Genomic DNA, 15,325 nt, shown 5'->3' with positions numbered 1-15,325 from the left:
ATTCTTATACTCAGAGTTATCTAGTCAACACTGTACATTTTGTTTAGTGCATTTTTCTGTATGTATGTAATGTTAAAAAATAAAAAATACAATTGCACGCCCACCAGACTGGCACATATTAAAAAATCTGACCATATCAAGTGTTGCTCAGCAAGTGGAAAAAATGGAATTCTTCCACATTATTAGTGAGAGCACTAGTGAAAAACAAGGCTCTGGGGATTGACAGAATACCAATAGAGATGTTTATACAGACAGATGCAGTGCTGGAAGTGCTCACTTGTCTATGCCAAGAAATTTGGAAGACAGGTACCTGGCCAACTGACTGGAAGAGATCCATATTTATGTCTATTCCCAAGAACGGTGATCTAACCAAATGCGGAAATTATCAAACAATATTATTAATATCACATGCAAGCAAAACTTTGCTGAAGATCATTCAAAAGGGGCTGCAGCAGTATATCGACAGGGAATTGCCAGAAATTCAAGCCTGATTTAGAAGAGGACATGCAACCAGGGATACCATTGCTGATGTCAGATGGATCCTGGCTGAAAGCAGTGAATACCAGAAAGATGTTTACCTCTGTTTTACTGATTATGCTAAGGCATTTGACTGTGTGGATCATAACAAACTATGAATAACGTTTCAGAGAATGGAAATTCTGGAACACTTAATTGTGCTTATGAGGAATCTGTACATGGATCAAGAGTCAGTCATTTGAACAGAACAAGGGGATAGTGCATGGTTTAAAGTCAGGAAAGGTGAGCGTCAGGGTTGTATCCTTTCACCATACCTATTCAATATGTATGCTGAGCAGATAATCTGAGAAGATGGGCTATATGAGGAAAAACGGGGGCATCAGGATTGGAGGAAGACTCATTAATAACCTGCGTTATGTAGATGACACAACCTTGCTTGCTGAAAGTGAAGAGGACTTGAAGCACTTACTGGTGAAGATCTAAGACCACAGCCTTCAGTATGGACTACATCTCAACATGAAGAAAACAAAAATCCTCACAACTGGACCAATAAGCACCATCATGATAAATGGAGAAAAGATTGAAGTTATCAAGGATTTCATTTTACTTGGATCCACAATCAACACCCACGGAAGTGGCAGTGAAGAACTCAAAAGACGTGTTGCATTAGGCAAAGTATTAAAAAATAAAGATGTCACCTTGAAGACTAAGGTGCGTCTGACCCAAGCCATGGTGTTTTCAATTGCCCCATATGCATGCAAAAGCTGGACAATGCATAAGGAAGGCCAGAGAAGAACTGATGGCTTTGAATTGCAGTGTTCATGAAGAATATTGAATATACTATGGACCGCCAAAAGAACAAACAAATCTGTCTTAGAACAATTGCAAACAGGGTGCTCCTTAGAAGTAGGGATGGTGAGACTTTGGACGTTATGAGGAGGGATCAGTCCCTGGAGAAGGACATCATGCTTTGCAAATCAGAGGGTCAGCAAAAAAGAGGAAGACACTTAACGACATGGATTGACACAGTGGCTGCAAAAATAGGCTCAAGCATAGCAACAATTGTGCGGATGGCACAGGACCCGGCAGTGTTTTGTTCTGTTGTACACAGGGTCGCTACGAGTGGGAACTGACTCGATGGCACCTAACAACAACATTAGTGAGAGGGTGTTACAGATTGAATACTGTCCCCTAAAAATATGTTTTATAAATCCTAACCCATATGATTATGATCCTACTTGGGGAAGGGTTTTCTTTGTTATGATAATGAGGTAGTATCAGTGTATCCTGTGTCTTAAATCAATCTCCTTCTGAGATATAAAAGAGCCAAGATTAAACAAGTGGAGAAGAAAGCAGAGATGGGGGAAGAGAGATGCCACACCACATAAAGTAAAACAAAGAGCCAAGGAACAGAAGCCGAAAAGAGGCAAAAACCTTCCCCCAGAGCCAACAGAGCGAGAAAGTCTTTCCCTAGAGCTCTAGCTCTGAATTCGTACTTCTAGCCTAAGATATGAGAAAATAAATTTGTTTGATAAATAGAACAAACACACACACACATTGCAATCAAGACTCACCATTAAATATATTCAGCAATTATCTCATGATTTTTTATTTTCTGTTGGAAATAAACCCAAACTAGCTCATTTCCCCAATGTTTTAAAAATTAGGCCAAAAAAATAAAATTAATTTTGGCAATGTTATTGTTTGATTCCTATCACTCAATAATTTGCAACGTGCTATTTTCGAAGGCAATGGGTATTAAAAATCTAGTGATGATGAAGTATTCTGGATATTACACTGTTTTAACTAATGTGACTAAATCAGGGTTTGCCATATCGCCTATAGTGGTTCCACACTAGCCAGTAAGGAAAGGGAGGAAGCAGTAAGTAAGAGTGAAAGAGGAGGGCCACACTCGACTCTATTTTGTGAGGAATACTGTCTGTTTCTTTGTCCTTTCCCAATCATACGGCCATATAATTATTTAACCTGGACTACATTTTTAATATGAGGGATTTGTGATTCAATGGTAGGGTTCCCGCCGTTCATGCAAGAGACCTGAGTTCGATTCCCAGCCAATGCACGTCATGCACAGCCACTAACCTTCTGTCAGCAGAGGCTTGTGTGATGCTATGATGCTGAACAGGTTTAAGTGAAGCTTCCAGGCTAAGATGGATTAGTAAGAAATGAAGGAAGGCCTGGTGATCTACTTCCAAAAACCTGTCCATGAATGCTCTATAGACCACAATAGTCTAACCTGTTATTGTTGTGCATGGGGTTGCCATGAGTTGGAAGCCAACTCCATGGCAGGTAACCACAACAACAAAATCAAATTTTTAATTGTGACATAAAATGTTAGTTTCCTTCAGAATTTCAAGATGATTGGGTTAAATAACCATTTAGTGTGAAACTGGATGAAATCTACATGACCCCAACCCCCTCATGTCACCCCATGATCTCTTCTCTACACTCCTGTTTTCTACCCTCTAGCACCAATTCTAGTTTCTATCTGCAATATGTTATACAGACACCAACTCTGGTCCTTCTGAAGATGTATTTAAAGTATTTACCTTATCTGTGTAGCAATGAATTAAGATCTTCATCCTCTGTCTTCTAGTTGGCTGCCTAGTCTACAATTAGATAGACCTCAATCTCTTTGCAAAAAAAAGAGATCTTTTCTACAGTAACCTAAGCTGAGTGCTAAATATATTTGCTTACCTGCTGCCTGCTCCCTGAACCCCTCCATTTTTTCCTTCTTTGACAAGCATATTCAGGACTCATGTAACCTTGTTTTGCAAACACAAGCTTAAAATAATACAATTATTTTTGAAAACCACTAAATTCTGCGTCAACCCTTATGTAGTTTTGTCTGCTACCATTGGACCTAAATATGTCTGCTTCTAGCAGTTAAGGGAGCTTCTGATCCTCTAGGTCTGCAGAGCAGAAAGGAGACATGAATAAGACCAAGCTACTTATGAATTCTAAAATCCATCAATTTTCACTTAATCAAAAGAAAATAAAAGTCCATCAAGGATAGCCCCCGTGTTATCACCAGATCTTGCCATTGGATTCATACCAAATCTTTTCTTGAATAATTGAGAATAGAGTGTATGATGACCTGCAGTTACATGGATATGGGCTCTAACAAAGGTAAAGCAGAGGTGTAGTAAACAAGCTACTACTGGAAAAAAAAAAAAAAAGAATCCAAGCACTCTATGGAGGAAAAAGGGTTGCTATGAGAGATGAGGGTTTGGGGGTTCTTTCCAGGAAGAAGAGAACAAACAAACAGAATATAGTTGGAAGTAAAGAAAGACATTTTTTAAAGAAGGTACACCTGAGACTGAGAATAAAGCCAAAAAATATATCATCCATTGCAAAGGACATAAAGACCTTTTGCAATGGGTATCACAAATGCAGGTAATCATGTAAATAGGTAAGTTAACTCTGAATGTCTTGGTAATGAGTGAAAAGGGAAGAAGCTTTTCATGCTAGATACGTAAAAAGAAGGCCTCCGTGTACACGTAAGTATTTATGACCCAATTTATTTCTAGGTCTGCCCTTGTTAGATGCTGTCAAGTTGGCTCCAACTCATTGAGGCCCCATGTACAAGAGAACAAAATGTTGTCCGGTCCTGTGCCATCTGCTGGTATTCTCGAGTTCGCTCTTAAGCCACTGTATATTTTGCGTGCCTTCCAACCTAGAGGGCTCATATTCCACCACTGTATGCGACAATGTCCTATTGTGATCCCTAAGGTTTTCTACTCACTGGTTAATTTTTGGACATAGATCGCCAAGCTTTCCTTCCCAGTCTGTCTTAATTTTGGTTTTAGCACACTGTTAACCGTATAGGGAGATACTTAATGAAATATGGTCTCTATTTTTACTCGTTACGAGTAGAGAGGACTTGAAGCACTTACTAATGAAGATTAAAGACCACGGCTTTCAGGATGTATTGCACCTCAACATAAAGAAAACAAATATCCTTACAACTGAACCAATGAGCAACATCATGATAAATGGAGAGAAGATTGAAGATGTCAAGGATTTCATTTTACTTAGATCCACAATCCACACCCATGGAAACCAAACCAAAAAAAACCAAACCCAGTGCCATCGAGTCGATTCCGACTCATAGCGACCCTACAGGACAAAGTAGAACTGCCCCATAGAGTTTCCAACGAATGCCTGGCGAATTCGAACTGCCGATCCTTTGATTAGCAGCCATAGCACTTAACCACTAGGCCACCACTTTTTCTACCCATGGACATGGCAGTCAAGAAATCAAAAGACAAATTGCACTGGGTAAATCTGCTGCAAAGGAACTCTTTAAAGTGCTGAAAAGCAAAGATGTCACCTTGAAGACTAAGGTTCACCTGACCCAAGCCATGGTATTTTCAATCGCGTTATATATATGTGAAAGCTGGACAATGAATAGGGAAGACCAAAGAAAAATTGACGCCTTTGAATTGTGGTGTTGGAAAAGAATATGGAATATCCCACGGACTGCCAAAACAACAAACAAAACCTGTCTTGGAAGAAGTACAACCAGAATGCTCCCTAGAAGCAAGGATGGTGAGACTACATCTTACACACTTTGAACATGTTGTCAGGAGGAACTAGTCCCTGGAGAAGGACATCATGCTTGGCAAAGTACAGGGTCAGTGGAAAAGAGGAAGACACTGAATGAGGTGGATTGACACAATGGTTGCAATAATGGGCTCAAGGATGGTGCAGGACAGGGCAGTGTTTCGTTCTGTTGTGCACAGGGTTGCTATGAGTCGGAACTGACTTGACAGCACCTAATGACAACAACATTTTTACTTGGACTATCTCCACACTTAGGAATATAAAAGGGTTTGATCTTTTAGGATAGTGGTTTTCAAATTATATTGAGGTCTGTGGAGATGCAGTGGCAGCCCTGAGTGGGCCTGGTAGGAAGAAGATGGGGTAGGTAAGGTGCCAGGCCCTTTACCCAGACAGCTTCAGCCAGGGCAGCTCCTCTTCTAATTTATCTATACTTTGGTTCCAAACGAACTCTTGTTTGGGAAAAAAAAAAAAAAATGATACATTATTCAAAACTACAAGTTCAATTCCACATCATGTACCTCTTAACTAAATACATTCTAGACACGTTTAAGAATAAAACCCAAAAACAATCCTTTTCTCTTCGTCCTCAAAACATCTACCTGCCACCTGAAGAATTATAGAGAGGGCTAAAACAAAATTTGAGTTGTTGATAACACTCAAACTTAATATTTGAAAAAAAAAATTTGTGTACTATCATACAGAAATAGCATATTTTTAGTTCATTAATTTTTACATCAAGGAAAAAAAACTATCACTAAAAGCTGTAATCTAAGGACAGTACATTTGGTAATGCCATAAATTTCATGCACTATTAAAAGAAAAGTGAAAAGTAATTCATATCACAGGAACTAGAATTCTATTCTGGTTAAACCAAAACGAAATTCATTGCTGTTGAGTTGATCCTGACTGATAGTGATCCTACAGGACAGTTTAGAATCACCCACAGGGTATCCAAGACTGTAATCTTTACAGAGGCAGACTGCCACATCTTTCTCCCATGGAGCAGCTGGTGGGTTGGAACTGCTGACCTTCTCGTTAGCAGTGGAGCACTTAATCACTGAGCCATTAGGGTCCCATATTTTGGTTATCCGAATCTAATTCTTTATTTGGGATAAAACCAAAAACCCAATGCCATCAAGTTGATTCCAACTCATAGTGACCTTATAGGACAGAGCAGAACTGCCCCGTAGAGTACCCAAGGAGCGCCTGGCGGATTTGAACTGTCGACCCTTGGGTTTGCAGCTGTAGCACTTAACCACTATGCCACCAAGAAAATGAATTAAGCCCATCTTCTCACTAAACGTGTTAAAAGACATTTATACACACTTGGTCTAATTTGCTATCTAATGACAGTACCTAATTTTTCTCTATTTTAAAGTGCCAGAGCAGTGAACTGGTAAAAACGAAAAAAGAGAACTACTCACTTAGCATAATGAATATAATCAAACTCAGCTTAATTTCGCACTAGGTATAAGCCTTTGTTCCTCTTTTTTTTTTTTTTTTAAAAAAGCAAATAACCATTAATATTATGACATAAAACAAAAGTGAAGGGATCACTCATTACTGTAAAAATTATCCAATATTTTTAATTAGACATACATTTCTTGAAAGACCCGTTTTCACTGATTGCCGTTTAAGAAAAGAAAGAAGGATAACAAAGGTTTTGTAGATCCCACAAGATTAAGTGAGGGTAATATACTGGCATAGAGTTTACAAATCACTTTCCTTCAAACTCATTTAACCATCATGTTCTCTGAGGAAATTATTACCACTTTTTTTTTTTTTTACATGAAAGGAAACTGACACTAAGGGTATTAGGGACTCAGCTTTACAAAGACAGAATTGCTCTTGCAAACCTGGGTCTTTCTACCACACCAGCACCAGATCACTTCTCTCGGAAAGATGGAACAGTTTTAATTTTTCTAAGAGAAATAATCTATAGCCATTGACTAAGATGTCTATTATTATGTTCTGAACTTTCCCTCCATTTTAAATAAAATACGGCAAAGATACCATGTGACCTGTTGCCAGCTATCCAATCACCTAGAGATAACCACTCTTAAAATTTTTTATGATTGGACTGATTTACTTTTAAAACAGATACATAGAACCACACCAAACAGATGTATGACTTAATGAATTATGGTAAGGCAAACACCACACAGGTCAGGGAATAAAACTTTGCCAGCCATTCCAGAAGCCACGTCTATGTTCCCATTCCAGTCACAATCCTCCCACTCCCATAGTAACCATGATCTTCATTTTTATACATAATAACTTCCTTGGATTTTAAAAAGACTTTCAGTACTCAAATGTCTTCCTCTAGATATGCCAGGTTAGTTTTGCCCATTAAACAAATTTGATATATTTTATGTTGCTTTTAGTCTACAGGTTCCTCCTCCGTATCTGCCATTTCTGTACTAACTTAGGAGTTGAAAAACTCATTCGATCTGTAGAGTTTTCCAGAGTCTGGATTTTGCTGAGTATTTTTGGTACAGTTGAGCTGTTCCTCTGTCCCCTGGATTTCCTGAAAGTTGGCAGCTGGATCCAGAGACTGCATCAGACTCAATGACTCAGTGGTAGTGTCTGCCAGGACTACGGGAGCCACATGATTTCTGATCATCTCTCTTATCGTGATCTTAGCAGCTGCTAACTGCCTATATCCATTCACTGAGGGCTGTAAAATGGTGATTTTTCCAATTTTATCACTCATTTTTCATTTATTAGTTACAATATTTTTAAAAAGACATGCCCCCCTCATCTGCTACTTAGCTACCCAGTGGTACATTCAAGAAAGGCAAGAAAAAATGTTTGATTTTCCCCCTTATTCTTTTATTAACTAATTTTCAACATAACAAATTGGTTTCAAAGATGACTAATACTTTTGTTGTTTTTAAATATCATTATGAACTCATAGATTTTAACGTATTTGATGGGTTTCAATCTATTGTAATTATTATCATTATTGAAGCTCAAATTATCCCATCTTTGGTCAACAGTCTCTTCCAGTTGGCTCCTTTTAACATTGGTGTAGTAGTCTCTAAAAGCTTCTTTGCTATCCTGCATTATAAGATGTTCCAAGCCTCCCTTTCCTTATATCTAGACCTTTCCCGTGCACAACAGGGCTGGGAAAAAAAGCATTTAAAGGTAACATTCCTTTTGAGCTTACACCAATACTGCCAATTCTAGTTCTAGACTGGGCTGTTACTTAACCTCTTCTCTATCACATTTTTCTCTCTTCTCTTTTACACCAAGAGCCCTGGCCTCAGGGGATGACAGAACTAGACTATCCTATAATTACTCATTTTGTTTTTCTCACATTACAGACAACAGTCTCAGAACACTAATACTACCATGAATATAATTACTGAAAACATTGTTTTGCCTTTGTTATTCGTCTCCCATTTGTAGTTGTATAGCCACTACTCTCTCTTTTTGCATTCAGTCCAAGCTCCATAGGAAACTATATATTTAGTGCTCTGTACTAGGAAGATGTTGTCTCCAAATGTTGATAACATTAAGATGCTGTCTCTTCAGTTATTTTGATTGTCTATAGCTTCAACTCTCACAAATTACTCAGGGAGTACTCATGGGAATAATACCACCTGAATTCTTGCATTATGGTGACAGTTTTTCTGTGTTGTTTATACTCTAGTAAACCAGTTGCCATGGAGTTTATTTCAACTCATGGCAACTCCACGTGTTTCAGAGGAGAACTATGCTCCGTAGGGTTTTCGTTGCTGTGATTTTTGGAAGCGAATCACCAGGTTTTTCTTCTGTGGTGCCTCTGGGTGGGTTAAAACCACCAACCTTTTCGTTGGTAGTTGAGGGCTTAACCAGCTGAGCCACCTAGGAACTCTGTCCTTTTTATACTTGAAGGTTGGTTTTTCTGGATATGAAATCCTTGGTTCACGTGTTTCTTCCTTTAGTATCTTAAATATGTTCCTCTATTTTCTTTACTTATGAAGCAGTGCTGTGGAAAAGTCTGGTGATAATCTAATTTTCTTTCCCTTATAAGTTTTCCTACTTGGTTAAAAATCAAATGATTTTGGCCTTTTTCTTTAAAGTCCAGTAATCTTACCAGAATATGTCGATATTGGTGATTCTGAGTCATTAGTCTCAGGTATGTGATGTATTCTTCGGTAGGTAGTTTCACACTTTTATTTTGGAGGAAAGTTTTCTTGAATTTTCGTTTTTAGTATCTTTCTGCTTTCTTGCTTTGGATTTCTTCTTCAGGGGCTCTGAGTATCTATATGTGTGCATGGTGTACATTCAATCTTTTTTTCTTTGCTGGTCTTCAATATTTATCCCTTTATCTTGAATTCTTTTTCTTGCTTTCTTCATTTGTTTTTCAGTTTTAAAGCATTCCTCTTTTGCACCTTCTATTTCTCCAAGGTATTTATCTGCTGTATTTATTCACTCTTGTATTCCTTATGGCTAGTCTTAATTTCTGAAACCAATTTTTTTTTTTTTAATTCTTGTTTCCTGAGTTGTCACCTCATTTCTGAGATTTTCCCGTTCTGATTTATGCTTCTCTTTCATGTCTTGTACCATTTTCTTAATGTCTTGCAGTTCATTTTTAAATAGTAGGCTAGTTTTTATGCATTCAATGTATTTCTCAAGGTACGTATCTCTCGCATGCTTTATTTGTTCTTGTTGAGTGTTATCAAGTCAATTTTCGACGTACAGTGACTACATTTGACAGAGTACAACTGCCCCACAGAGTTTTCTCGGCTGTAATCTTTAAAAAAGCAGATCATCAGGTCTTTCTTCCACGGAGGCACTTTGTTCCTTATATGAGATTTGTTCTTGATACTTTTTGTTCTTCAGTTCTATATGAAAATAATTTTACTTAAATTTTTGAATAATGTGGGGTTCAGGAAAGCTTTTCTATTACACAGAGCTCACTCTTTCTCTGCTTTTGAATGGTGTTCAAAAATATGGTGCTTGACTTCTGGGACTTTTTGGTCCTGTTCCCTCCTCTACTTTAGAGCAGACCGTTTCTTTCATCTCCATTGTCCTGATCTGCTCAACGTCGATTCCATTCTGTGCAGTTTATCCAGAGTCCTGGCCGTATTCGGGAAAGAAGCCCTAGTGCATCAGGTCTGAGATTTCACAGAGGCCCAGCGTACTCTAGCCCTTCAGGCCTTCTTACTATAGGCTGTGGGTGTGATAAATGCTCTCAGGTTTAGCCCTGTCTCAAACCAGCCCATTGTGCCTTCCGCTAAATAAAAAACAGCCAAACCAGTTGCTGTCGAGTCAACTCAGACTCATGGAGATCCCACGTGTGTCAGAGTAGACCTGTGCTCCGTAGGGTTTTCAATGGCTGATTTTTTAGAAGTAGACTGCTAGGCTTCTCTTCCAAGGCACCTCTGGGTAAATCTGAACCTCCAACCTTTACATTAGCAGCTAAGTGTGTTAACTATCTGCACCAATCAGGGACTCCACTGAATACCTGTTGTGCATTTGGGGGCTTCCCAGTCTGGCATCTTTGCTTCCTTCTCTTTCCTATAGCAAAGACAAGGATACTTTACAGACTTTGTGGCAGATAATGGCTTGTCACCACCTAGATTTATTTTGGATTATCACTTTTTTTTTTTAATCACTTAGTTTTGTTGTAAATGTTGTCCATGTGTTTGCTGTTAGTTGCTCTGTTTTTATGTAACTACTTTACCACTGGGAGGAGAAAGGCAAAGGCAAAAGAAGATGAAAAACTCTGCTGCTATTGCCACTGTTACCCTCCCAAAACTCTCCTGATTTTAATAAGCACCTAAGAACTCAAATATCCAAATGAGTACTGTCCTTCGCATTGTCATTTTGGGAAGCTAACGATACTGAATCACCGTGAAAAATGTTTCAGAAGTGAATTTACATGGACATGTGGGCATGCAAATACACAACCTGATACTACCCTCCACTATACCAAGTAACAGTGAGATAATACTGAAAACATATTTGGATAATAAGAAGGAATTAGTTCTTAACTTTCTCCCTACCAACTAATACAAATGAATAAATAAAATACGAAAAAGTCAGTGAGTTATAAAATCTACTCTGGGATACATCTATCAGAGTAAAAAAATAAAACCCTAAACAAACAAACAAAACCCTGTGTAAGCTGGAAACAGATGATCTTTTGTTACTGAGGTTTTCTTTTGCCAACCCTCAAAAAAAGTAGGAGTGCTTAAAATTTTCCTCCATTTTATTCCTTGATTGAGAACAAATACAGATGCTTCTTACGCAGCAGAATTGAGAGTTATCTGTCCTTTGCTTGTGTTGGTATATCTACATGTAAGTGTGAACGTTTTATGCCGTATATCTCTGTTATTTCAAATTGCATATTCTTATCTTAAACGCTGGCACCTCTGCACTACTGAACTTCAAAAACATTGAAATATGGCTGGAAAGTCTTCTCCTCATTGACATGAATCACAAGAGCAGTATGGCTACAATCCAGAAAAATCTAGCATTTGGAAATGCTAACCCCCACTATATGATACTTAAGTAGGTGCTTGAATAAATTGCTTTATTTCTTCAGCTCAAAAAACCTGTACGATAGCACCAAAGATCCACAAGCAGCACCAACAAAGGAGCTGTTTACAAGGATGCCAAATAACTGAAGGCTGAAACACCCAACTTCTAATTAATGAACAATTTGAACAAAACCAACAAAAAGATCCACAAATAAAGGGGAAAAAAAACCCATATTAGTTTTAAAACTCTTAACATTTTTGGGAGGGAGTCAATTCATCACTTTGTATGGTATTCTTATCTAATCCTTAGCAAATACTCCTCAGTGTTAATTACAAATCTGAATCAGTTACACTCAGAGGAAAACAAAGAAGTACAAAGAGGAATATCAAGGTTATAGAGGAAACAATACAGTCATTTGGCACATGAGTAGAATAATTGAACAGTAGCATTTGGACTGTGTGCGAGTGCCAAAATCAGTGTTGAACAGTGCCCTCATTAGCTCTTAAATACGGAAGTCAATAGTCCCAAATGGTATATGCATATTTCTAGGCAGCTCATTTCAACATCATAGGACTTATCTTAAAGACACCCTCAATAGTTATTTTATTTTTTTACTTGCAAAATAATCTCTCAATTTTTTATTTTGGTTTCATTGATTTCAACCAGTTTGAGTTCCACGGATAGGACGAAATGAGTTAAGAAAAGCTCAGCACTTTTCAAATCCTAACAGAAAAAAAGGAAATGGAAAAAATAAGCACTAACAGAGTCACCAATGGGTCGAGAACAAGCAGGGCAACAAGTCATTCAAAGTAGAATGGATCTTGTCAGACCTCACCTTAAAAGCTAGCGACACGATCTAAATGCACTAGCCTCCCTGGGAAAACAAAGTACAATGAGCTAAGGCTGAAAAACCACTTCAGGATGCTGAGGTCAGAGAAACAGCAACCAGGCTGCCTTTTTAGCATATTGGCACACATCCCAAGTTGCCTCTGAAGGAGCAAGACTGCCAAGAACAAACTACACTAACGCAATGTAGAGCTTTCCAAAGAATGAATCAGCATTTTCTTATATTTGATTTTTATAGTCTCAAATACATTGAGGCTGGCAAGGGTCAAAAGGGGTGGGCAAAGCAATTGCTTCTAGCTTTTTTTTTCCCTTTGTTTTTATTGTTTTCTTTTGCCAACAACATACAGTATATATAGGAAAGGCGTGACTTAACTTTTAACTTAAAAAAGTCAACTTTTGTTTCTATAGAAAATTGTGGTTCTTCCGCAGTTCCTAAAAGCATGAAAATATGAAATTTGGTTTATTTCCCCATATATTAATATCAACAAGAATATGCTCAGACCTATTGCTTGAAAGCCACACACACTTGCTTAAAAATGCAAGTGACAAATCTATTCTCAATGTTAACAACTTAATAAGCAATATTAAGTACATCTGAAGCATTTGTTCTGTTCTCCCCTCTTCTCAACAAAATCTCAATGAGACTGTTAGTACAAACTAGCTCTGTTCAAAATCCAGTAGGTAAGCAGGGGGATTTGTAATGAATCTACACCAACAATTAGAATGCTGATGCTGCCGACCTTTTCTGCAACAGAATTTTGCAAATATTCCATTCTTTTTCCTTCACCTGTCATTTAAACCATGTTCTTATCCTGGCTAGCCCTTCAGTCCCTGAGAGTCAGCTGGGTAAAGTACTTTCCCTACTACCTTTCCCCATTTCTCATTTTCTCCTCATGGTTTGAGTCACTGTCAACCATCAAATGTACATGGCCTCTGTCTATCTGCCCTTCTTTCCCCATTTTTGTATACTTGTTGTGCCTTTGCTTATGAACATAGTCCCTTACAACTCATTTATAACTGCTCTTTCAACCTTTCTCTTTAAATGAATCCTGATACCCCCATTTCTTCTACCATCCTCTCCATTATGGACTATATAATACCTCCCTCACTAAGGTCAAGAAGGAAACCCTGGCAGCATAGTGGTTAAGAGCTATGGCTACTAACCAAAAGTCGGCAGTTCAAATCCACCAGGCACTCCTTAGAAACACTACGTGGCAGCTCTACCCTGTCCTATAGGATTGCTATGAGTCAGAACAGACTCAATGGCATGGTAAAGGATTTAAACAGAACGTCAAGAAAAACGGAGGTTTATGCCATTTTCTCTTTAGTTTTAGCCTTATCACCTACTAAAAACAACCAGTTCTTCCACTCCCCTTTGAAAGTACATTGCTAGACCCTGCTATTAACTGTCACTGATAGAGACCTAGTGACCATCTTCTAAATGTCATCGTATCTATAAAACACTGTCCGTTCCACTTCATTCACACACACGGGTATGGTATCCCTCAGGCCTCAACATGACTCAAACAGCTTTGAGTTCAAATCTCTAACTTTAGAAAATCTTTCCTGACTGAAATTTCTTGACCCTTCCTTCCACTTCTTTAATATGAAGAAACCTGTCCTTTCCCCCATCAAAAAGGCCCCTGGGTGGCACAAATGGTTTGCACTTGGCTACTATTGGCAGTTTGAACCCAACCAGTGGTGCTGGAGAGAAAGGTCTGGCAATCTGCTTCCATAAAGATTACAGCCCCCAAACCCCATGGAGCAGTTCTACTCCATAACACATAGGGTCACCATGAGTCAACACTGACTTGACGGCAACAGTTTTTTTTTGTTGTTTTGTTTTTGTTTGTTTTTTTCAGTTGTCCCATCATCTTGCTCTGTAGCCCCTCAACCTCCTTTGGGATTTCTTCAGCATGGAGATAACCCAAATCAACCACAGTATCATTAACAGCTTTGAATCTTTCATTGCCTTGGCCTCAACAATCCCTACCTTTTTTTTTTTTTTTAAATGATAAAAGGTGCTGAGCAATAATGGAGTCACAAACTATAAACACCTTGCCAATTAACCTCAGCTGCACCCTTGCAGCAATGTAGCAACCAATTTACTCATCTCTTGGTGACTCAGGATTGCCCTCAGTAGCTATTCCAATCATTTCCCATTCTTCTTAACATTTAACCCTATCCAGTTCTCTCTTATTGTCAGCAACTACATGGACTCTTATTTATCATACATGAAATTCACCATCCCCCCCTTCATTTAAAAAAAGAAATATCTTTTTATGAGTCCTAACATATAAAAATACTTCTAATTTGAATTAAAGTTTGATTATTCTCAATAGCTTTTGAAGACAACAAAGATGATTTAAAAAGATCCAATTAGGGTGATTTCCACTATGAAATTTAATGCTTACAAACTCCTATTTCAATAAAAATTAAATTTAAGATCAGAACATTTTTGATATAAAATGTAACTATTTAAATGAATGATAACTCTGAATTCAAACACGGTGTAGTACACAGGTAATAAGAAAAAAGATTGACTACTATCTTGATCCTTAAGCTTAATTATTCCAAAAGGTGTTAGGGAGGCTTCTTGAATTTGTCCACATAGAGACCTTTTTCTCTTTCATTATATTTTATCTTCAGTCTCCATAAAAATGCCTGGTATATAACAGCATACTCAAGAAATACGAGATTCCAGTAAGCATACATAAAACACTGTTCACTGATGTGCTAACATTAAGGCAAGGGATTGAAATGCAAGTAAATTTATCATTTTTTGGGGGGAGTGTGAATGATGAGCAAGACTAGAAAACATCTAAATCTACTGTTTCCTATTGGGAGAAAATAATTCCAACAAATATTTAATTTACGGAAATCGAGAAATTGTTTCTATTAACTGATGAGCCCGTAGTGTTCTATTGCTTTATTGTTAAAAAGC

At 38.0% G+C, this 15,325-nt stretch overlaps 1 protein-coding gene across 11 annotated transcripts in view; it reads right to left on the bottom strand.

Annotated features, from left to right (window-relative positions):
- Positions 1–15,325, bottom strand: part of UTRN (utrophin) — a 610,574-nt gene that overhangs the window by 41,618 nt on the left and 553,631 nt on the right. The gene's annotated exons all lie outside the window — the stretch shown is intronic.

This window comes from Elephas maximus, chromosome 1 (assembly GCF_024166365.1).
Source record: "Elephas maximus indicus isolate mEleMax1 chromosome 1, mEleMax1 primary haplotype, whole genome shotgun sequence".
NCBI lineage: Eukaryota > Metazoa > Chordata > Mammalia > Proboscidea > Elephantidae > Elephas > Elephas maximus.
This window is presented reverse-complemented; position numbering and strand designations above follow the sequence as displayed.